Source organism: Rattus rattus, chromosome 5, assembly GCF_011064425.1.
Source record: "Rattus rattus isolate New Zealand chromosome 5, Rrattus_CSIRO_v1, whole genome shotgun sequence".
Taxonomy (NCBI): Eukaryota; Metazoa; Chordata; class Mammalia; order Rodentia; family Muridae; genus Rattus; species Rattus rattus.
The window spans coordinates 15,212,031-15,232,173 of NC_046158.1; the positions used below are offsets into that span (position 1 = coordinate 15,212,031).

At 38.9% G+C, this 20,143-nt stretch overlaps 1 protein-coding gene across 2 annotated transcripts in view; it reads left to right on the forward strand.

Moving 5' to 3' along the window:
* Window positions 1–6: 6 nt before the first annotated feature.
* The window catches only part of Rabgap1 (RAB GTPase activating protein 1), a 116,877-nt gene continuing 96,740 nt past the window's right edge, over window positions 7–20,143 (forward strand). Inside the window, exon 1 of one of the 2 annotated variants that reach the window (XM_032903206.1) lies at window positions 7–193. The gene's annotated coding sequence lies outside the window, so the exon portion shown is untranslated. Of the gene's footprint in view, window positions 194–8,671; window positions 8,743–20,143 lie in introns of those variants that run through there. The other variant, XM_032903207.1, reaches the window with a different exon arrangement.

Sequence of the window (20,143 nt, forward strand, 5' to 3'; positions counted from 1 at the left end):
TTCCGCATTGTGGGCGGGGCGCGGGGCGAGGCTGGGGAATCCGGCCGCGGAGGGTCGGCCCTGTGAGCTCCGCAGTTGCGGCTCTTCTGTAGCAGCCGGGCCAGAGCTCTGTTCTTCGCGGCTGCAGTCACGGAGGGTTCCCGCCGGCCGTTGTCTGCATGGGCCTGAGCAGCCTGTCTGCGAGCAAGCCGTGGTAAGTCCCTCCCGCCTAGGGATGTGGACTCGCTGCTTGGGAGCCTGGAATGCAGAAAGCTGTTGGGTACCCCCTCCCTTGTGGATATTGGTATTTCTTAGGAAATCTTCCCTATGTGTTCCCAAGTCAATCTCTTGCCTTCCTTGTCTTTGGTTACCCTAGCCGTTCACAAATCTGTCGTTAACCTGAATACCTTTCTTGAGCACCAGAGCCAGCCACTTAGACCGATTTCCTGTTGTCGGGTGTTTAGTGTGCCTTTCTGTAACAAGTTCACGCCCAGGCCTACCCAGCTATAGTACTTGGTTGGTGAAAAAATCATACAGGTCCTCTTCCCAATGAGAATTTCTGGAAATCATTCTGAATTCCCTTTACTTTGCCAATCCACTTGCTTATTGCGCTATATCTTATTTACCGTTTGGTGGCGTTATTATGAGAAACAGAAATAATTATCAGATTTTAATCTTTTACCAAGCTAAGTGGCTTTGTACAATGTTGTATAACCACTATTCCCGCTTTAATTCCTTGTATTCTTTTGTGGATATCCACTTTCCGTAATATCTGTTGAAAAGGTGAACTTTTTGCCCATTGAGTGGACATTTTGGAAATCAGTTCACTTTATGAGAGTTTCTTGCTGGGCTGTCTACAGTACTGTGATCTATGTTTATCTTTGTGTTAGTATCATACTATACTGCTTTAATAACCCTAACTTTGCAGGCAGTTTGGTATTTATTGTGAGTCCCCCATCTTTATTCAAGACTGTTTTGGTTCTTCAAGATGTTTTTCCCTTCCATTTGAATTTAGTATCAGGAATTGGACCTAAGGGCTTTTCACTCTATGCAAATACTGTACTACTGAGCTACATCTTAAGCCCTACTTTTGTATTGATTTGAGGATTGACTACCATTTCTTGGGAAACAACTGTTTGAATGGTTTTTTGTTTTTTAATTTTTTTTAAATCTGTAAGTTGCTTTGAATAGTATTAAAATTTTTTATGTTTTCTGTCCATAAACATAAGATGCCCTTCAGGCCTTTTATATTAATTGTTTTTAGAAATGTCTTCTTAGTTTTCTGCATTCTTGGTCCATTCACACATTTTTATCAGGATCTGCTTCCTTACTGTTCTTTTCATATTGCTTATTGCTAGTGTCTAAAAAATACTTTTTTAAAAAAAAACTGCTTTTTTTTTGTTTGCATAGCCCTTGCAATTCATTTATTAAATCGGTTAGCCCTCTTGTGGCCTTTTTTGATTTTTTTTTATTACACAGTGGAGTAATCTATGCAAAAATCATTTACTTCTTTTCCAACAGGATGGTTTTTTTTCTTGTCTAATAGGGCAAATAGTTTTGATCGTGTTGAACAGGAATAGGAATGGACATCCTTGTTTTATTCCTAATGTGAAGAGGAATTTTTTTTTTTGGCTTTAAACCATCGAATATATATGTTTCACTATGAATTTTTCATAAACACCTTTATCGTGTCGAAGAATTTTCTGCCAATTCCTAACATTCTGCAGCATGCTATCTTGAATAAATGCTGTCTCTGCATCAGTTGAGATGATCAGATGCCCCACTCTTTGTACCAATGTATTCCTTAAATTTATTTTGTTGAAACACTTTGCATCCTACATTAGGCTGAATCCTATTTGGTCATGGTAAAATTCTTTTAATATGCTCTTGGATTTAATATGTTTATATTTTGTTTTTTTTTTTTTTTTTTTTTTTTTTTTTGGAGCTGGGGACCCAACCTTGCGCTTCCTAGGCAAGCGCTCTACCACTGAGCTAAATCCCAACCCCTTGTTGGTTATTTTTTATACCTACTCTTCAGTGATACTGATCTATATTTTTATGTAGCTAGAATGCATTTGACTGGTTTTCTGTGTCAGCAGTGCTGGATTTACAGAATGTGTTAAGAAGCATTGATTCCCCAAATTTTTGCAAACTCTTCAGGAAAAAAAACCCTATTCATTCTTTCTTTAAACATTTCATAGAACTCACTGATAAAATTGTATGATATGAGACTTTCCTTGTTGGGAAATTTTGGTTGCGAAGACAGTCTTTACTTGGTATACGGTTATTGAGATTTTCTCTTTTAGAACCAGTTTAGATTGTTTATTGTTTCAAGAAATGTGTCCGTTGCTTTTTTGCTAATTTTTGATATATAATTATTACAATAGTCTCATTTTTTTAAAACTTTTATGTTGATAGTGATATATCCCTAGTTTCATTTCTTCTTATTTGTATATTGTTCTTTTTTAGTTTGGCTAAAGGTCTGTCAGTTTTGTTGGTCTTTTTCAGAATTTTTGTTGATTTTTTTTCTCCCTTGCTCTTTTTAACCTTTTTTTGTTTCTTTCTTTCTTTAATTTCCTTTTTTAATTTTTATGTTAGCTTTGGTTCTTTGTTTTCTTTGTTTTGAGACAGGGTCTCTATTCTAGCTTGGCTGGCTGTCCTAGTACTACTCACTGTGTAAACCAGACTGGCCTCAAACTTACAGAGATCCACCTCTGCCTCCCAAGTGCTGGGATTAAAGCCATTGACCACCATGCCTAGCTTGCTTGTACACACACATTTTTGTAGATCCTTGAAGTGTAAGGTTTAGGTTATTGATCTGAGTGTTTTGTTATTGTTGGTTTCTTTCTTTTATTGTGTTTTTGAATTTTGAAACAAGGTCTAGTCCGGATTGGCCTTAATCTCATTAATTAGCCAGAGCTCAGCCTTGAATTTGTAATCCTCCTGTTTCTGTCTTTCCAGTGCTGGGATACAAGTATGTCCCTTCTACTCTACCATACCTACCTCTGAAAGTGTTTTTTAAAATGTAGACTTAGAACTGAATTTCCCTCTGATGATTGTTATAACAACAGCTCATAAACTTAGCATGTATGCTATATTTATTTCTGAGTAGTTTAATAATTCCCTTTGGCTTTTTTCTTTCACCCATTTTTTTTCTACATGTTTGTGAAGTTTATCTACATGTTTGTGAAGTTTCCTCTTCTTGATTTCTAACTTCATCTTGTTATGTTGAGAGAAGATTCTTTATGTAGACTTAGTGTACATTGAGGCTTGTTTTGTTGACTAGCATGTTGCCTCTCTGGGTGACTCATAAGTTCTTAAGAATGTGTATTCTGTGGTTATAGTATGGAATGATCCGTACATGAATGATAAATATAGTTGGGGTTTTTTTTCTTTTTCTTTTCTTCCCTATGTCTATTCTACCCATTGTTGAACATATAATATTGTAATTGTTTGTTTTGAATTCTTATTTTGGAAAGACTTATCTTGGTTTCAGAATTTCCAGTATGTCATGACCACCAGGACGTGACGGACCAGAACAGCCAGAAAATGAGTACTCTTTCTTCTAGATTTTTTTTCTTCTTCCAATGTTGGGGATTGACCCAGGGCCTTGTATATGCATGCCCCTTATTGTTTGTTTTGTTCACTGAGGTGTAAGCATAGCCTAACTACCATTGTTTAACTCTATTTGGGTAGAATTTTTAGGAATTTTAAGGGAATACCATCAGTATTGTTTCCCTTTTATTCTATTTGGAAACAAAGATTAGTACATTCAAAAGCAACTGCTTGTATGGAAAGTAGATATCTACTGTGTATAGTCAGGGAGAATACAGGCTCACAAAAGAGCCTGGGAAAAGTTTTTCCGAAGTTCATCCCAAAGTCTAGCACAGAGAGAATTAATATGTCAACCAATCAACCAAAAAGATTAAAACTAAGCTGGAGAGATGGCACAATCGTTTTAAGAGCACTGGCTGCTCTTCCAAAGGACCTGGGTTTAATTACCAGCATCGAAGCTCACAGCCATCTGTAGCTCCAGTTCCAGAGTGTCTTATGCCTTCTAGTCTGTGGGGGCCACTAGGCACACAGGTAGTACACAGACTGGCCTACCTAAAAACTAGTTAAGGGAGACTTTGACTTTCTATAATAACCATATATGATTTAAGTGTCTTAGTTTTTAGTAACTTCAAATATTGCAAAGCAAGTGCGGGGTGTGTGTGTGTGTGTGTGTGTGTGTGTGTGTGTGTGTGTGTGTGTGTGTGTGTAATGGCACACACCTTCAATTCCAGGACTTGGGAGACAGAGGCAGGCAGATTTGGCAGCATGGTCTACAGAGTGAGTTCCAGGACAGCCAAGGTTACATAGTGAGACCCTGTCTCTTAAAACGAAACAAAACAAACAAAAAAGCAGGGCTGGAGAGTTTAAGAACACGTGCTGTTCTTCAAGAGGTCTCAGATTCAGGTCCTAGCACATGGCACCTTATACAACTGTGTATAACTCCGTGTGCTGGTTTCATGTCAACTTGACACAAGCTAAAGAGACTGGAAAGAAAGGAGCCTCAATTGAGAAAATGCCTCCATAAGATTGTGCTGTAAGGGGCTGGGGAGACCGCTCCCCAGTTGAGCACTGGCTGCTCTTCCAAAGGTCCAGAGTTCAATTCCCAGCAACCACACAATGGCTCACAACCATCTGTAATGAGATCTGATGCCCTCTTCTGGCATGCAGGTGTACATGCAGATAGAACACTCATATACATAAAAATAAAATAAAAAATAATTAAAGAAAAAGAAAGATTGTTCTGTAAGCAAGTCTGAAGAGCGTTTTCTTAATTAAAGGTTGGTATCGGAGGACCTGGCCCACTGTGGGTGGGTTACCACTGAGCTGGGGGTGCTGGGTTCTAAAAAGAAAGCAGGCTAAGCAAGCCATGGGAAACAAGTCAGGAAGCAGCATTCCTTCTGGCCTCTGCATCAGCTCCTACCTCTAGGTTCCTGCCCTGTTTGATTTCCTGTCCTGACTTCCTTCAGTGATGAACTGTGATGTGGAGCAGAAGCTAAATAAACCCTTCCTCCCCAAGTTGCTTTGGTCATCGTGTTTGTCACAGCAATAGTAACCCTCACTACGACACTCTAGTTCCAGGGGATCTGATTCCTTCTTCTTGCCTCTGCAAGCACCAGACACACATGTGGTGCATTTAACATTCATGCAAGTAAAACCAAAACTCATAGAAATAAAGATAAATACATCTCTCCTTAGAAATATAAAGAAAGCATGAGGACTATAAGGAAATAGTAACGTATGGCCAATTCCAAAGAAAAAAATAAGTCCACAAATTGTCCAGGAAATATTTAACTAAAAATAATATGGGGTGTTGGTGTTGATCAAACCTAATGACCCATGCAGTTCAGTCACATCTGTCAAAGACTTTAAAACAACTATGTTGTGGTAACTCAAAAAATTGGAGTCATGAATGAAATCAATAAAACAATAATGAACAAAATGAGAATATCATGAAAGAGAAAGAAATTATGAAGAGGAGCCAAAATAAAATTGTGGCTTTGAAAAGTACAGCAATTAAAGTAAAATACTGATTGATGGGATTGGGTAAGTGGTACACTCGTTTGTTCAAGTGCTTGCTGTGCAAGCAGGAGGACCCAAGTTCAGTCCCTAAACAAATAAGCCAAGCCTTGAATGCATGGAGTCCCAGTGATGAGGAGGTAGCGTCTGCTGGATCCATGTAGTTTGATGGCCAGCCAGTGAATCCTCATCAGGGAACACCAGAACAATGAGAGACACTGTTTGCAAAAGCAAGATGCACAATACATGAGTAACAACATATATCCTCTGTCCTCCACAGCACGACTCACATGTATGTACTCTTATACACATATGTATGCTCCACGCACACAGAAATGATTGGAGCACTTCTAAGGCATATTTGAGCAAGCAACAGAAAGTTATCAGGAAGATTGAAAGTTTGCATGGGGTGTATTTTAAAAACCCTAGTTCCTTCTTCCTTATATTTAACTTTTTTGATCCTACACAGCCCCCAGAGTCTTACTTTACCTCCTGTTTTGCCTACCAGTATCACCAGAGTTTTCTCTTGAAAACCCCAAATATGATATTGTTACTGGCCCTGCAAAAGTCACCTTTCCGTCTATACATTGGGCTGTATTTCCCTCCTTTTTAGCATTCAGAGATCTCACTGTTCTGGTTCTTGTTTACCAAAGTACTTTACCTCATAACAGCCCCACATTCTACACATACACTGTACTCATACAATATGAGGTTTCACAAAGCCACCTGCTGGCAAAAGCTAAGCATATGCAGCACTCCAAATGAGTGTTCTGTGAATGATGTTACTCGGTGACATTGGTAGGTACTAAAATAGACTAAAGCCTATGTTTACATGGTGCCCCTGTCTTGAAACAGCAACAATAAAAAGACTCTACAAGAGCTGAGAATTTAGCCCAGGTGGTAGAGTGCTTGCCTAGTAGGCAAAAACACCCTATGTTAGATACCCCACACCAGAGGTCCAAGGTCATCTGCTAAATTGAATTTGAGGCTAGCTGGGAGTACAAGAGATACATAGAAAAAGAAGAGTTAGAGTCTGTAACAAGCATGGTTACTAAATCATCTCATGCTACACACAATAAGTAATACTGTGTTAAATAATTTGCATTGTATCTAGTATCAGGAAACAAGTCTAGCATAACATCTTAGGTGACATTCATTGAACCTTCTGGTACGGCTTCTAGTTTACAAAAATGTAGGGTTTAGAACACAAACTCGGTGACTTATTGCAGACTTTTTGGAGCAAATATTCAAATCCAGGAATTTTTTTTACTTTCATTTTTTTAGTTATCTGAAAAGAGCCATTTATTTTCAAATTGCACATTTTAAAAACACTTATAGGCACAACTAGATGCAATTGATGGTCTAATAATTAAATGTAGTAATCACAAGTAAGGTAAGTGTTATTAATTGAAAAAAGAGATTACCAGACTGGAATGTTATTCCGACATTTAGGAGATGGAGGCAGGAGGATCAAGAGTTTGAGACTAGCCTAAGTTATATGAGGACCTGTGTCAAAAAAAGACATCAGATTATTTAAACCGATCTTGTCAACTGAAATGTTAACATTGGTAGTGAAATGTGACATTCCTAATTTGTTTTAACTTGTTTCTATTTTTAAATTCTTTCTCCAGACATACTGATTATGTAATAAAGTTTTATTTAAGAAAACTTAACCTACACATGTACTTTGACTATACTTATGAATCAAGAAATACTTGGATGTTGACCACCAAACTAGTAAACATTGTTAGGAGTACATGAGATTATACTTTCTTATATTATTTGTATACTTAAAAATGGGTGCATATAAGGAAAAGGAAATATTACTCTTGTCCCACAGGAGTTTAGGTGTTTTGTGAAGGACAAGTCACAAAGGGAACTGTAGCAGGGAAGGTTTTCTTTTTAATTGCTTTCCTGGTTCACGTTGTAAATGACTCACTAGGGAAAGAGTGTACCATGTTCAAATAAAGAACAAGCAGCTTTAGAAGTATAAATTACTAAATCTTGTATGGCAGCAGTGCCTGGCCTAGCAACAAAGATCTGTAATCCTAGCTACTCAGGGAATCAAGACCAGAGGATGAACAGTTCAGGGCTTACCTGCTCTACAAAGTGAGTTCAAGGCAGACAAAAGTAACTCAGTGAGAACCTGTGTCAAAATTAAAAGTAAGTCTGGGGTTTAGCTTTGTGGTAAATGCATGAGGTGTTAGGTTCAATCCTCAGTAACAACCAAGTAGTATCTTTCAAAAAACTTGCACACCTGTTTTGTTCTCAACTACATTGTGTGTTCATTCCGAACAGGAACTTTAAATAAACTTCGCTTTATTGCTGTTGCTTTGTATTCGACACGTAATACTTTTTCAAATAAAATTCTCATCCTCCAGTCACAGACTGAAACAACCTTATTCCTTTCTACTTTCCTCAGTACCTGAAACCATACAGTGGTATGGAATCTAAAGTTTGATTTATAGATCGGATTCGGTCACACCTTCGCAAGTTTGGAGTAAAGCTGAACTGAGAGACATGTTTTTATAAAATAAATTATCACAATCCCTGTTCTGTGCGCCTCAGTAAAGGTTGGAGTAGTTGACTTGGCGTTAAGTGCTGCCTGGCAAACAGGGCTTGCTTCAGAAAGGTGGACACAGACCTTTCCCGGCCCTAAAGCTACGGGTAGGCAACTGTCCTAGTGGTGGCTGAGTACGAGCCCTGCGCGCAAGCGCGGATCCTCGGGCAGGCTCCGAGCCCAGGTGGGGCTGCGGGAAGGAAGCTCCGCCTCGCGGGAGGATGCGGGGCCTATGAAGTGGGGCGGGGGGCGGGCCGGAGGGCGGAAGGAGCCGCTTCACGTGAGCAGGGGGCTGGGCGGCGGGGAGGCCCAGGCGGCGTAACCTCCCGGACGGCGCTCGGCGACAGCAGGTCCGGTACAGTCACGGTTCCCCTCCTCTCACCCTGGTCTCTACTCCGGAGGCCCGGGGCCCTTCCGCCGCCCCGGCTAGAATCCGGCTGCCTTCTCTCCCCGCCGGGCGGGGTCTGGCCGAGGAATGCAGGGGTCTCCCTTGACGGGCCGAGCCCTGAGGGAAGGGGAGCGGAGATTGGGTGTGGGGGAGCGGCAACGGAGGGCGGATGGCGCACGCGCGGGCCCTACTCCGCCACCCCCAACCCCAGGAACCCCTGCCCAAACCGGTTCCCCCTGTCTGGGTGGGTGTCTCCAAGCCTTGCAACTGCTGCTCCCTTATGCGAGATCTCTCCCCTCCCAACAAAGCCAGTTTCTCTTCACTTTTATGTTTTCGTCTTGGACTTGTTTGGAGATCTGCCAGTGTCCTCTGCCTCAGTTTCTCCCGTTGCCCACTGTGTCGGTGTGTATGTGACTGAGGTTGCCTTGGGCCTCGGCTGGCTTCCTCGGCTCGCCTAATTTGAAAGACTTACGCTCTTTCTGCGCCTCTCTGCTTTCTCTGACTGGTATTTTCTGCCTCATTCTCTCCACCTGCGTTTAAAGTGTCTCTGGCATCGCATTCTTTCAGTCTAAAACATCTGCCTGTTCCTGCCTTGATTTTCAGCACCCTTCAGGGTTATGTCTTAAGGCTTTCTCCAGCCTTCCAGGGGTGCGCTGTCCATCCCCTGATGGTAGTCAGGTCCGTAGTCTTTACTAATACCTACAGTCATGCTCATACCTGTGGTACTCGAAGGAAAAACTTGGAAGCAAGTGTCCTAAACAGACTGTTAAACTCATGACCATGCTTGTATCGCTCCTTTTAAAAACCGTGCTCCAACTTGAATTTGAGACTGGGGGCGGGGCGGGGGAAGGGGTCTGTAGGGCATGGGTCCCCCTACCACAGGAGAAGGATATCAAAGACAGAATTTCGCAATGTATTCGATATTTTCATTTAGATCAACACCTATATTTACATTCTTGTGAATAGAACGTGATGTAAGTATGTGGGCTTCCAGCTACTTTGTTTATTTAGGCAGAGAGACAATGGACGATAGTGAAATTGTCAAACTGAAAAGTCATTTGGAAAAAAGGCTCTGGTGCCAAAGAAGTGCATGTATAACTTTTAATGTAAGTGAAGGACCTGTTGTCTTAAAAGAGTATATTCATAATACTATAGATTATATTGTATATTGAAGATTTAGCCAAAGCTTAGTTAGGAAATGAGAATGAACAAAGGATAGGATTATTTATGATCTTCCTTAAAGGTCGGAATTTGAATTAAAATTTGAATGATTAATTTCTATGTATATACATTTTAATTTACATGACATGCTCAGCAGCTGAAGTAGGAGGATCATGAGTTCATGGCCGGCTTGGGTTACATAGCAAGACCCTGTCTCAAAGAACAACCACAAAAATAAATAAATAAGTAAACAAACAAACAAACTTACATGTTTGATACAAAATATCAGATCAACTTCATGATTAAAGTTACCACATTGCTATGTTGTGGTATTTTTTTTCAGTTTCTTCAAGTGTGTGTGTGTGTGTGTGTGTGTGTGTGTGTGTTTTAATCAGTATGGCTAATGGTGCAATTCTGTGATCTACCACCAAGATACACTAAACTGTACAACCTTGTTTGATTTACTTTTTAAACTCAGTTTTCACTTAACTCACTGGCCTTACCAAGCTAAATCTTTGGGAACTTATCAACTGTGTGAATTTTGGCATGGTATTTTGTTTACAACTTACAAGTGATTAGCAGCAATGGTGTGACTTTAAAAAAAAAAATTATTTATTTATTTATTTATTATGTATACGTCATACAGCTTTCTGCCTGCATGTATGCACCTGCAGGCCAGAAGAGGGAACCAGACCTGATTATAGATGGTTGTGAGTCACCGTGTGGTTGCTGGGAATTGAACTCAGGACCTCTGGAAGAGCAGACAGTACTCTTAACCTCTGAGCCATCTCTCCAGCCCCTAGTGTGACCCTTAAATATGGGATTCTTCCCTTTTCTCCTTCGTATTGAGAAGTGTATTGTGCACATTATCAACAGTGGAGGCATGATTTTCTAAATAAGTGAACTTTTAAAGTCATTTTTCTTTAGTAAATTTCCAGCTAGATAAAGCCTACTATTAAAGATAATTCCCTAGTAATTGTTATAACAAGTCACTTTTGAGGGATTATTTTGTTTAAATTGGGGCCAATGTTGAGTATTTTCATGAGAACACTGATATCCTAATGTTATGACAGGCTGCCCATCTTTGCAACTTCTCAGGTATATCATTAGATTTTTTTTTTTTTTAGCAAGTAAATAAATAAATAGACAAGAGTCAATCTTTTTCTGGAATTAAAACATTCATCTTCATGTCCTTGTTTAACCATGTACCTAAATCATTTTGGTACTTTGTATGTATTGTTTTCTCTTTTTAAACCAATTATTCATAGTTAGATCCTGAGGAAAGAAATTTCAAAAATAAAGAATAGATACCCATGTAAATTTCTGAAAGGAAAATCTTATCTCATCTAAAACTGCTTAGGAATGTTTTCTTGATTTTGTTTTTTTCACAAACCGGTTACATGGCCATCCTCCTCTACTTCTGTCCTCTCCTGGTATTGTTAGTGTTTTTAAAAAATATAAGCAAATCAATATTAGAATGGGTATTTACACTTAGATTGCAGCCACTGTTGATGACTCTTAAAAGCCTTGTTTCTTGTGCAAAAACTGACCGAATATGGAAGTGGACAGCACATGAACATGTTACTTTATACAGTCTGGCTTGGAGGTTTCCTTTCTCTATCAACGTTTACCATAATACTCTGAAGATTCTTCTTCAGAGTAAGAGTTTTGTGAGGCCTACTACTCCCATCCTTTCAGTAACTAAAGTAAAATCAAACCCCAATTCTGTCTTGTAAGTTCATGATGCTTGCTAAATAGTATTACCTTGACAGTAAAATATGACAGTAGATTTTAATAGTATAGCTATGTTGCCAAATTTAGGGGTTTGTACTTTCCTAAGAACCCAATGCATAATTGTTAAGGATTTCTGGTTAAGAACTTATCAGATCAGTACTTACATCACAAGCCAGTAGTCTCTCTCTAGGTCAGTGTAGCCCTGGTCTTCTGTTGGTTGCTGGAAATACTAAAAGGCATCTCACTGGAAGCTTTTGTTGGACTTTTTATGCTATATTAACTATGAGTTTCTGTGGAATTTAACATAGTGTTACTCAAAGTTTAACAGTAATTTTTTTTGAGCATTCTCTTCTCATTTCCCATTATCCATTTTGGGAGTTACAACCTACAGTGTACAGTCTTGATCTACTTCTAAGGATGAGTCTTGAGTTATACAGCCTGAGAATGGGGTTTTGTTGTTGCTGTTGTTTTTTTGACATAGGGTCTCACAGTCTCACTATGTAGCTCTTGCTGTGCGGGACCCCAGTATGTAGTCCATCTGGCCTTGAACTCAAAAGGATCCACCTGCCTCTGCCCCTCAAGAGCTGGACTTGATTAAAAGTGAGCCACTATGGCCAACTCAGCTCTGGGGATGTTAGAAGTATAGTAAGTGCATTAGACTAAATGTTGAGTACATGTACAGTGTATATGGAAATGGCCAGTAATTTTAATATTTCTGTAATGAGCTCAGTTCTTTGAAGGTGTCCTGATTAATGAACTATTCAGTGACACAGGACTTTTTTTTTTAAAGATTATTTACTTTATGTACAGCATTCTGTCTGCATTTGTGACTGCAGGCCAGAAGAGGGCATCAGTGAGCCACCATGTGGTTGCTAGGAATTGAACTCATGACCTCTGGAAGAGCAGTCAGTGCTCTTAACCACTGAGCCATCTCTCCAGCCCGTCACAGGCCTTTTTTTGTGTGTCTAGACCTCTGATTACTTGCAGAAGAAAAATTATTATCTATTGTAGTGAAATACCTATTACATCCTCTGTATATTGAGGTTAAAAAAAAAAAGGCCGGTTTCTGTCAAATCTTGAAATGCTAATAGTTAATCAGTCCTTTGTTTAACAATATTCTAGTTTTGGTCTTAAGATAAGGTTTTTTTCAGATAGATTTAATACATGAATGGAAGTTAAATATTTGTGAATTTTGTATCTTCTTGTACAAATGCCTTTTATAGTAGTGTGAGATGCTAATAAACTCCCTATCATGTGCTTGGTACACATCCCTTTGTCAATATTGACTGGGCATTCAAACATTATTGGTCTGCTTTCAACATAGTCCTCTGAAAAAACAAGTTTTACAGAAAAGAGAAACTTTGTTACATTGCTCTTAGGTTTTAGCCTTCTACTGAATGACTTGTTTGCTTGATATTAAGTTCACAGTCAGTAAAGGGAGATGAATGATCAGACGTTTCAGATCTCTTTAGGTGGATATTCTAAATGTAGTAGATTAATTTTCTTAATTATGCATAAGGACGAGTTATGTTGACTAATTAACTAAAAGGGTAAAAAAATTTTTGAAAGGCCTTGCAGTACTTTAAAGCATTTGTTTTTTTATATTTATACAGTGTTAAATTATGTTATGTAAATTATGCTTCTAAAATCTGTTCAGAAAAAAATGAAAAAATTTGCTAGTAGAGCTTGGAAGAATAAAATGACCTTGACAATAATTCATTAATATTAAGCTAATTTGCCTATTGTTTCTGGCTATTGTGAAATGGCTTTCAAATAGCAATTTAAATATTTAGTTTTAGAAATACTGCTTTGAAGTGGTCTGAAGCCAGCAGCATATTTAGAGTTGTAGAGAGAAGAAAACTTAGTTTTCTGAAGTAGCCATAGGAACATCAGAAGACCATTTTGGCCTTTTATACCTTCAGTATCAGCATTATTGCATTCAGCTAATCAATACAGGTAAAAAATTGTCATATCGAGGTATAGTGGGAGGATTATTAACTGTTGCAAGAGAAAGACATGGATATCCCCAAATCTTAGACTTAATTTAATATATGATTAGAGATAAAGCTACTCAATAAATTTGAGATTCACTTTCTCCATTGATTAAAATGGACCTACTTAATATTGTAAAGTACCTGGTGTTTTCTCCTTTCTTAGATAATTCATAAAATAATAGAATTCTGTCCCCTTATTTTACATAGCTAAAAATATTGTGTAAGGTTTTAAGGAAAAAAATCAAAATTTAAGTCTTACTGATTTTTTTAATCTATTACATTATTACCTTTAGATAAACAAGAAGACTTGATTACTCATGAGAAAATGAAAACATTGACTTTCTGTAGGCATTATTTTTTTATATTCATTTTGTAAGGGCATTGTTTAATTGCCCTTCTGGTCTCTATAGAGGACAGAAGAGGGTGTCACATTCCCTGGAACTGGAGTTCCAGGGGATGTGAGAGGATATGGCACTGGGATCCTAAACCAAGTCCTCTGTAAGAACAATAAATACTCTTAGCTGATGAGCCTTCTCTCTAGCCTCTCGATTTGTGAATTTTCAGAATGTTAGCCTTGGTGATATAGATAAATAAATTTATATTTGAGTCTTGTGACTAAGTCTTTAAACAAATCCTTTTTCTTAAAAAAAAAAAAAGTGATGCATGTCTTCTACAACATTGACTTTGAGGACATTATTGTAATGAAAGAAGCCACCTTAAAAAAAAGGTAGATATTCTGTAATCCATTGCCTAAGAGGTACAACAGTCATGGACAGAAGAAAGGATGATGGCTGCAAGAGACTAGAGATGAGAGAAATCCTAGATGGTGGTGGTGGGGATGGGCTTAGTGCCACAGAACCTGACACTTAAACATGTCTCAGATGGTGAAGTTGTGGCACATTTATATTTGACTGTGATGGTAGAAAGGATTGCAACTTGTGGAACATTTAGAAAAAAACCTTTTTCTCATGAACTTTTAGAATTTTTAAATTTTCTTTTCTAATTTTAATTTCAAGTATACCCGAGATGTCTTTTTGTTTTTAAATTTAAGCTGCAGTTAATGAGGCTTACTTTCACATGATCCTGTTACTTCACTTAACTCAGTTCAAAGCAACAGCCCTAAGTTAAGAGTCAGATTTTAAACAAAGTCATACCTATTGTTTAGCCATAGTGGTGGAAAATAGTCTATATTTTTAAAGATAGGGGTGGGGTTCCCTTTTCAGTGGGTAGGCTGTGAGAAATGCATGTGAAAACTGATGCAAGAAAAACAAGTTTAAAACTGACAATGCAAAGAGCTAAGACCAATGTGTGTATTCCCTTGTTACTCTGCTTATTCAGTTTTAGTGTTGGGGACCAAACCCAGAGCCAAGCCTGTTCTCTGCCACTGAGCCCACTGTAGCCCTTACTGGGGTTTTTGGGTCTGCATTTTGCATGTGCCTGTGGAAGCTGGAGGTGAACACTGGGGGTTGTCCTCATTGCTTTCTTGCATTCACGTTTTAAGGTAGGTTCTCTTGCTGACCCTGAAGCCCATCAGTTAGTTACCTGGTCAGTGAGCTTCAGTGTTCTCATTGACCCACACCCTGGTGTTGGGGATATGGGCACATGCCACATTGCCTGGCTTCTTTTCTTTAAAATGAGCCAAAAGGATCTGAATTTGGGTCCTCTTGATTGTCATGGCAGTTAATAACATTTGCTGCAACAACATGTTAATGTTGTTAATAACATTTGGTAGATGGGTCACATCTACCCATTACTCATTTTACTTTAAAAGATAAAAACACTGTGGGAATTGGCCTTGTAGCATCTTTGAGTATTGTTTTTTTTTTTTTTTTTTTTTTTACTTTGTGTTTTAGTTCCTGAACCGAAAGTAATCTTAACCAGAACTGAATTTTAGAAGAATATAACTGAGAGCAGCACAGAGGACAGGCTGGAATACATAAAGAATGGAAATAGGATCACCAAGGAGTGATATGCAGCTCAGAAAAGAGCAGAACACCTAGGTGCCTGGCTTAGCACCAAGTTTCATAATTTCTCTGTGAACTAAAGCAAATTGCCCAACCTATCTTAGCTTTGGTCTGTCATACAAAGTTAATATCCATCTAACAAGGTTAGTGTGGCACTGACAATAATGTGTTTGAGTGCTTTTTAGTTCCACGTTGGGCCTAAAATTGGCACTTAGTAATTAATACATATTACTTTCTTTTTAGATTTAGCAAGGTGCTTTAAGCATCCTCCTTAAGATCCATAAAGCTAGACTCTTTTGCTTATTGGACAACACAGTTTACTTACTGAGCAATGAAAAATGGTGGGAAATAAGAAGGAGGTGATGAGTGTGCATGGTCCATAGGAATCCCAGGGTGTATTTTGAGGCTCAGTGTTGTTTAACTGTCTTCTTGGCCATGACATTTGAGGTTTTGATAGAGTCAGAGCTGATCTAGGGTAGTAGCTGGGGTAATCCTAGCACTCTGGAGGCTGAGATAAGGACCTAGGATTTTAAGGCCAGATGGGACTGGCTATGCCATGAGATTTTTTGTCTCAAAAGAATGTGCTGTTGTTGGATTTGGGTTTTTTTATTAGTCTTCTGTAGCAATATTTCCAAGTACTTGCATATAGTGTAGTGTATTGATTATTTGTCTTCCTATTACTATACCTTACAATTACATTCATGCAGTAGTTGTTCCCCAGTATCTTACAGTGTATAAGAGTCAAAGACCCTTGTGAAATTGGTATATGCATATTATCTGGACAGCCTTGCTTTTCCCACATACTTTAACTGATCTTTTAGAATACTTGATACAATGTAAATACTTTTGTTAATGCTGCATTTTTAGGTGCTATGAGGGCAAGTACATGTTGAGTATGGGTGTAATTTTGTTTTATATATTTTTGATCCTTAGTTGAATGCATAGATGAGGAATACATGGATTTGGAAGGTGGTGTATCAACCAATCAACTTTACTGAGCTTTTCTAGTAAGCAAGCATATGAAGATAATATAAATAAAACATAGTCTCTTGCCCACAAATAGTTCAGGTATGCTGCATTGTGACCATGTATTTCCAGTGGGTTTATAGTTAATATTTACTTCTAAAATGACTACCTAGTAAATAGAGTATATACCATAATTCTTGTGTTAAGACGTAAAAGCAAACAAAAGAACTTAGAAGCACTAGCAGGAAATAATGAACATTTCAGAAGGAAAATGAAGGACTGACTTCTTAACTAGGTCATTAAATTTTATTGGGCGGGGGAGATCACTGGGGAAATAGAGGCACATTCCTTACTTAGGAATCACCATGTACAAAGACTTAAGAGCCTAAAAGTTAGTAAACTATATGAAAGATTTGATTGTGGTATGATTTGATTGTATGGTAAGATGAAAATGATAGCTGGGCTCAAGACTTTGAAGACTAAGTGATTCAGAGTTATTGGGTTTTGTTTATTTTTTCTACTTAAATTTTTTAAATTTTTATGTGTGTGGGTGTTTTGCCTGCCATGTATGCCTGTGTACTACATACATACCATTGAAACAGGAGGAGGGCATTAGGTCCTCCAAAACTGGAGTTATAGATGGTTGTGAATCATCAGGTGGGTGTTGGGAATTGAAACTAGGGTACCCTGGAAAAGCAGCTAGTGTTTGTAACAGTTGAGCTATCTCTCCATGCCCATTATTTTGTTCTCATTAGAGAATTTGTTAAAGTGTCATCTTAAACTGTAAGAGTATCTGTTAAACATCACAATTAAACATGCCAAAGGAGAAGCTGCATGCATGTCTGTGTACCATGTACATGCCCTATCTATCTATCTATCTATCTATCTATCTATCTATCTAACTATCTAACTATCTAACTATCTACTTATTTTATGCATGCATGGAGGTGGTCAGATGACTAGTTTTTAGGGTCTGTTCTCTCCACCGTGTAAGTTCCTGAGATCAATGCAAGTACTCAGGTAAGGCAGTAAGTACCTTTATCCCCTGAACCACTTCACCATCCCTTATTCTATTTCCACTCAGGAATTAACAGGGATTTTGAGGAAAGTGGAGAAGGATTAGCTATAGGATCATATGTAATATTTAGAAATTCTGTAACTCAGAAATTAACAACTAGAGAGTCTAGACCAGAGGTTCTCATCCTGTGGGTTGAGACCCCTTTTGGGGGTTAAACAGTCCTTTCACAGGGGTCACCTAAGACCATCTGAAAACTACATTTACATATTTCCGTTATGATTTATAACTAGCAAAATTAGAATTACAAAGTTGTAATGAAGATAATTTTATGGTTGGGGTAAGCACAACATGAACTGTATTAAAGGGTCACAACATTAGGAAGGTTGAGGTTGAGAACAAGTGCTCTAGAGAGTGAAACTTTTGGAAGAAGGATAGATGAGGGTATCAGACACTTGATAGTGAATAGAAAGATAGAAACAGTAACACAAATGCTTATGTGGAACTCAGAGAAAAGATAGGCATAAGTAGTATCAGTGTATAATGAGATGGCCAAGGGAAATAGGGAGAGGGCGGGATGTCTTGTACAGGCAGAAGGAGAGCAACCTAAAGTGAGCTGACGTAGGCAGGTAGGAACAAAGCTAAAGTGATAGTTTCAGAATAAGGAAAGGGTCATTTTCATTGACTTTGTGTTTTGAAATTTTGCATCATGGATAGGTTTTTTTTGTTTGGTTGGTTCGGTATGGTTTTTGGTTAGTTGCTTGCTTTTTGTTTGAGACACAGTTTTTCATGTAGCCCTCGATGTCCTGGAGCTCTGCAGAGATCTGCCTGCTACTGCCTCCCAGGTGCTGAAATTAAAGGTGTATGCCACCACTCCCCGGCACATTATGGGATAATTTTGTATTTGGTTTTGGTTTTATATATATATATATTTTTTTTTGGTTCTTTTTTTCGGAGCTGGGGACCGAACCCAGGGCCTTGCGCTTCCTAGGCAAGCGCTCTACCACTGAGCTAAATCCCCAACCCCTTGGTTTTATTTTTTAAGATGTATTGTTATTTTACGTGTGTGTGTGTGTGTGTGTGTGTGTGTGTGTGTGTGTGTGTGTGTGTGTGTGTGTGTGTGTAGATATGTATATATGGTTGTCCTGAGAACTGAACCTGGAAAGTTCCCTTAACCTCTTAGCCATCTCTCCTGCCTCTGGATAGTTTTGTTTGGTTGGTTTGGTTTTTTTCAAGACAGGGTTTCTCTTTGTACAGCTGTCCTAGAATACACTCTGTAGACCAGGTTGGCTTCAAACTCAGAGATCTGATTGTCTCTTGTCTCCCAAGGGCTGGGATTAAAGACATGAGCCACAATTCCTGGCATCTGTGTATAGTTTTCTAAAAGGGAAAATTTAATAAGAGTGGGAAAAAAATGTTTGGAGGTGTTGCTTTTTAAATTTTGTGGGGGTTGGGGATTTAGCTCAGTGGTAGAGCGTTTGCCTAGGAAGCGCAAGGCCCTGGGTTCGGTCCCCAGCTCCGAAAAAAAGAACCCCCCCCCCAAAAAAAAAAAATTGTGGTTTCTTGTTTCGGGAGGTGGGATCATGATGTTACCCATGTTAGCTCAAACCCTGTACTCAGGTAGTCCTCTACCTGAGCCTCTTGAATAACTGGGACTATTGTGTATGAGCCATTGTACCTAGCTCGGAAGTCAGGGTTTGGTTGGTTTTTATGACAAGGTCTTACTATGTAGCCATACATACCTGTTCTGGAACTCATTATGTAGACCAAGCTGGTCTCAGACTTACAGAGATCCACTTGCCTCTGCCTCCCAAGTGCTGACATTAAAGGCCTGTACCACCATGGGTGTCCACAAGTAAATTCACTCTTATTAGGTAATATTACTTTTAGAAACTAGAAACAATACAAATTTTTAATTTGTATCCAGAAAATATTAATAGTTCTTATTGTAAGTACTATTTTCCTTCAAAATACACTAATGGAATCTATAAGAGATTGAGAATGAATGTCCATCTTTATTCAGTGAGAGTTAGATTCATTTGATTTGTGTGCGGAGGGAGCCACGATGCATGTAGAAGTCAGAGGGACGACTCCTGAGGTTGGTTATTTTCTTCCATTAGCTTTGGGAATAGAACTCAGGAACTCAGGTAACTAGGCTTAGTGTCTACCAAACACCATGACACGGTGCTCATGTCGTGTATATTATATAGAGATGGGAGGCTTGGGGCTTTATTTCTGTTCATAACGTGCATGTATGGCATGCATGCAGTTTGGGATTTGGTCCATAACACTTTATAAACCAGGTGTTGCACCATTTGTAATCCCAGAAGGGTGCGGGGGGTGTGGTGGTGTCATAGTTATTCTGTGCCACAAAGTGAATTAGTGGCCAGCCTGAGCAACATAGGACTCCATTGCCTACAGTGACAACCTACTGCAACAAGGCCACACCTCCAAATAGTGCCACTCCCTGGACCAAGCATGTAGAAAGGATCATTCTTGCCATGTTCCATCTAGGATTAACACCCAGACCTCAAGGCCATGTTTTCATGACTCACTTGCCCCATGGTGGCTTTTCCTTTCTCCACCTTCTGTCTCTCCTCCTGTCTCCTCAGGTCCTCTTCAGACCCCAAGCCCAGGAGCTGAAACCCCACTTACCTCTCCTCTGCCCAGCTATAGGCTGTCAGCATCTTTATTCAACCAATAGTTAAAGAGAAAAGTCATAGCATTACTTGATATAAGTGAGAATTCTCTTGTCCCAGAGGCAGCCAGGGCCAGTATTTAACATTACAGTACATAGCAACAGACCAACTC